Source organism: Dasypus novemcinctus, chromosome 7 (assembly GCF_030445035.2).
Source record: "Dasypus novemcinctus isolate mDasNov1 chromosome 7, mDasNov1.1.hap2, whole genome shotgun sequence".
NCBI lineage: Eukaryota > Metazoa > Chordata > Mammalia > Cingulata > Dasypodidae > Dasypus > Dasypus novemcinctus.
Window position 1 is genome coordinate 74,977,345 of NC_080679.1, and position 5,420 is coordinate 74,982,764.

Here is a 5,420-nt window from a genome sequence, read left to right on the forward strand (position 1 = left end):
GGGTGAGAAAGTACCTCTTATAGTACCTTGAATTGTACTCTTTAGGGGCTTATAACTGTGAGCCTTTACCCCAAATAAATACCCTTCATAAATCCAACAGATTTCTGGTACTTTGTATCAGCACCCCTTTTGACTGAATAATACAGGGTAGAAGCTTACAGTTGGTCAAATCAAAGCCCTAATGCTAACATAATTTAATCAAAGACATCTCAGCTGAATCTAATACAATCAAAGGGTATCACACCCAGAGGAAAGACCAGTTTACAAACATAATCAAATATCTCTTTTTGGAATTCATAAATAATATCTAACTGCTACAGTGTTTAAGAATTCTAGTTTCCTGACAGCAGTTCCCACAGTACTATCTGACCTACAGAGAAGAGTAACCACAGAGCTCTTCAAGAATGATGGACTTAGTCTCACAAATTTATTCATCACAGTCCTAGTGAAAGGTGTGTCCTCTGGATATTCCTGGGATGGGTAAGCAGGTCTTAAATGGTGAATCCATTTTAGGATTCCAGTCTCTCTAAGCCTTTGGATCCCCTCATCTACAGTATACCATGGTAAACCAGATTTCTTGATCTCAGGCATTTCAGGCCATCTTTTGGTCCATGTTTCAGCCAACCACCTGAACAAACTGTTAGAGCCTTTTCTAAACTACAACATTGAATCCAGAATCTTGACTTAGTGGGCCCATATCAATAAATTCAGTCTGATCCAACTTTATATTTCTTCCACCATTATCTCATACCCTTAATATCCCTTCCCACATATATTCCCCTAATTTTTGTCTATATAAATTAGAAAATGCATCAGTTCTTTTTATTAGTATAGTGTAATTCCTCATGGGTCACACTTTGTACTTCACCTTTGGGGGCTTGTAATTTTAATTTTGTTATTGGTCTAGAAGAGAAGAGAGGTGGTGGGAGTGGGTGAGGAGAAGAATTAGAAGTGTCTTGCAAGCCAATTACCATCATGGCATTCCCTTGCAGCTTCCTCTGGTGAGACAGGATTCATCTCTTCAGGTGAGGGTTGGGTGGCAAACTCTTCAGGGCAGGGTGGAGGCTGGTTGACCGTTTCTTAAGGGCAGGGAGGAGACTACTTGAGACAGGCTGGAGATTAGGTAGTTCAGGCTTGAGGTTTGGGGCAGGCTGGAGTTGGGTGAAGCAAGCTTCACATTGGGTGGTCTCCTCAGGCAAAGTTTATCTGGCAAAGTCTCAGCAGAATTTAAGGTTTCAATGTCCCACCTCTGTCATCATCAACCTATATGTCCCCATTCCAATCCTCAGGATTCCACTCCTTTCCAATCAATGCCCTCACTTTAACAGCAGACACCCTGCAAGGTTGAGATTTTAGTTTCCATTGTAAATCTTCTACTTGTACAATGAGACTCTGGGTATGGTTTTCAGAGATCTCAAGTTTGCAGCTGCACGAAACCAAACTTTCTTCCAGAGCACACATAGAAACTTTCACATCTTTCATACAGTGCTTAATTTGCAAATTTGAAGCCTTCAGCTTATCCCTTTCTTTTGTAACTGTATTCAGCATATATAGGAACAGTCAGCCAACATCACTGTAACTTTTAACTCCACGAAACTCCATTAAGGTGTTAAAAACACTCTCACCCAGATCCTTGCCTCTTATAAGCATGGAAGTAACCATATCCATTGGTGATATTTTACCTATCTCTATTGCCAACTCATGCAATGGACTGTCAGTGGCCTCTTGATTATTGGAAAGAGAGTCCTTAGTGCCCTTGAATCTAATCACAAAAGAAAGCCAATTGCAAAAATCCCAGAACCAATTCAGAAATCCCAATTTTAAGATTCTGTTTCTTAAGAACCACTCCTGGTACTAAGCTGTATTCGTTGCAGCTCTAGAAAACAGAACTGACAGGAGATAACTGTAAATAGTATGAGATTTTATAAAAATTTCTCATGTGACTGTGGAGATGCACAAGTCTAAATTCCATGGGGCAAGCTGCAAACCAGGGGCTCTGAAGGAGGTCCTTGATGAATTTCCCGGAAGATGCTGTCTGAAGTGGAGATGGGACTTCTCTTTCAATGCTGAAATCACTTCTCCTCGTAAGGACTTCAACTGATTGGATGAGATGTCATTCATTGCTGATGGCAATCTTCTCAGTTGATTGTAGCTGTAACCAGCCATCTATGTAATCAACTCACTGGTGATTAAAGTCCATGAAATGCCCTTGTATTACAATGAACCCAGTGTTTACTTGACCAAATAACTGAATACCGTAACTTGGCCAAGTTGACAAATTGGCCTAAACATCACACCACCCTATTATTAACTCCTTGTATTAGTGTCACATATTTGTTATAATTCAAGAAAGAACATTCTTTCTCTTGTACTATTAACTATAGTTTATCATCTATAATAGGGTTCACTGTGTTATAGAACCATATGTTTTGTCTTTTAATTTTTATTCCAATAATATAATCACCCTAAATTTTTCTCTTTTAACCACATTCACCTATATAATTCAGTGCTGTTAATTACACTCACAATAGTGTGCTACCATCAGCACCATCTTTAAAATGAAACTAAATGAAATTTTGTAAAAAATTAAGCATCAGCAGCCCTTTTTCTAACCCCAATCCATCTCCTGGTAATCTATATTCTAGATTCTAACTGTGTGAATTTGCTTATTCCAATTAGTTCATATCAATGAGACCATATAATATTTGTCCTTTTGTGTCTGGCTTATTTCACTCAGCATAATGTCCTCAAGGTTCATCCATCTTTTTGCATGCATCAGGACTTCATTTCTTTTTACAGCTGAATAATATTCTGTCACATGTGTATATCATGTTTTGTTTATCCATTCATTGGTTGGTAGATACTTGGGTTGCTTCCATCTTTTGGCAATTGGGAATAATGCTGCTATGAACATCAGTGTGCAAATAACTGTTTGAGTTCCTGCTTTCAATTCTTCTGGGTATATGCCTAGAGGGATTGCTGGATTATGTGGTAGTTCTATACTTAACTTTCTGAGGAACTGCCAAACTGTCTTCTACAGCTTACATTCCCACCAGCAATGAATGAGTGTTCTTATTTCTCCAAATCCTCTTCAACAGTTGTAATTTTCTGTTTTTTAAATAGTAGCTGTTCTAGTGAGTGTGAAATTATATCACATTGTGGTTTTTAAATGCATCTTCCTAATAGCTAATGATGCTGAGTATCTTTTCACATGCTTTTTAGCCATTTGTATATCCTCTTTGGAGAAATGTCTATTCAAGTCTCCTAACCATTTTTAAGTTGGGTTGTTTGACTTTTTGATGTTTAGTTGTAGGATTTCTATATATATTCTCCATATTAAACCCTTATCAGATATGTGGTTTCCAAATCTTTTCTCCCATTGAGTGAGTGTCTTTTCACTTTTCATGACTAAACCCTTTGAGCTACAAAAGTTTTAAATTTTGAGGTGGTCCCATTTATCTATTTTTTTCTTTTGTAGATGTAACTACTTTCACACTGTTTAGATTTTTCTAAGCCCCCAATCATGAGTATTTTGTCTCCTATACTGTCCTTACCCCAGTCATTAAACACCTTGAAGATAGAGACTTAGTATTCCTGGTACCTAACACAAAAATGGCAATGGAGTTTTATTTTTGAGTACAAACCCACCTAATGGTAGTGGTTACATGGAACACTGAGGGTCCACATGATCCTGGGAAGACGGAGGCACACAGCAACCACCCAGCTTTAGCTCGGTATTAGTCAGCCAAAGGGGTGCTGGTGCAAAGTACCAGAAATCTGTTGGATTTATAAAGGGTATTTATTTGGGGTAAAGGCTTACAGTTACAAGGCCCTAAAGAGTACAACTCAAGGTACCATAAGAGGTATTACCTCACCCAAAGCCTGTTGCCACATGTTGAAGCAACATGGTAGGCTATGTCTGTGAGGGTTCAGCCTTCCTCTTTCCTCTTTTATTTTTTTTGATAGAGGTTTATTTATTTACTTTATTTTTCTTTATTTATCCCCTCCTCACACCTCCTCCCCCACCCCCCATGGTTCTTTCATTTGTTTGCTCATTGTATGCTTGCCTTCTCCAGGAGGCACCAGCAACCAAACCCAGGACCTCCCACATAAGAGACAAGTGCCCAACAGCCTGAGCCACATCCACTCCCCATGGGCTGCGGTGTCTGTTGGCTTGTGGCATCGGCTCACTGGGCAGGAGGCAGCATTTGCTTATCTTCTTTTAGGAGGACCAGGACCCAAACCTGGGACTTCCCATGTAGTAGGCGGGTGCCGAACTGGTTGAGCCACATCTGTTTCCCTACCTCTTTCTTCTTAAGGCTCCGTGGTCCCAGCTTCTTCCAGTTGCAGCTGTAGGTTGGCATAGAGCTCATCTCTCTTCCTCTGGGCCTTGATTCTTTCTGGGTTCAGCTGCTCTGATCTCTTTACAAGGTTGGCTGTAAACTATCAGGCTCATTATTCTTCCTGGAGCTGTAGGATCCTCTGTCTATCTTTCTTGTGTATCTACTTCCCTGTATTCTTGATTGAATGTCCATTTATATAGCCTACCAAGGGGGCAGGGACTCAACCCTACATGCCCAAATGATGGGGTCAAATCAAAGCCCTAATCTTAACATAATTTATTCAACAGTATCTCAGCTGAATCTAATATAATCAAAAGGTATCATGCCCAGAGGAACAGACGAGTTTAAAACCATAATCAATATCTCCTTCCTGGAATTCATAAATAGTACCAAACTGCCACAAGTCCCATAGGAAAGATTAATGGTCCAAATGGTTCATCAGCATTTTCCTGATGAGCCTTCACCCTGGCAGAGAGCTGCTAGGTTTTTTTGCATAGCAAAAACAAGACTTCAGGCTTTTCTGTGGGAACCTCTCCTCCCCTACGTTCATCTGGATTTATAGGCTACCAGTGATCCTATTGCATCTCTCAGCATCCTTAACTCCTGTTAGACCTGGTCCCTTGTCACAACCATTTGGTGGGCTCCAGGGTCACATCCAGGATGACATCCATCAACTTCCTGTGCCTTGTCTAACATATGCAAGACAGTATATGAATTCTCTAGATCTCTTTGGCTGATTTCAGAACTTTATTCCTTCCACTTTCATGCAAAAGCCTTTTGAAGAACCCAAACACAGAGTTGAGATCCCCTCTCAGAGCTAGATGGCGGAATGAGACATATCAGAGTTCCATCCCCACACAGAAACTTTGAACAACCAGGAAGAATAGGTGCCAGCAGTGCATTTCCAAGTTTTTGGCTATGTCGCGAGAAGGAATTCAAGGACATGCCAGCTAAGCAGGCAAGTAAGATTTAGTGAGAAATGAGAGGAAGTGACAGATTTGAATGCAGGCGTGCTCCAGGGTGAGATGTGCACTGGAAATGGGGCTGCAGCCTTTTTAAGGTTGACTTTTCCCTTTC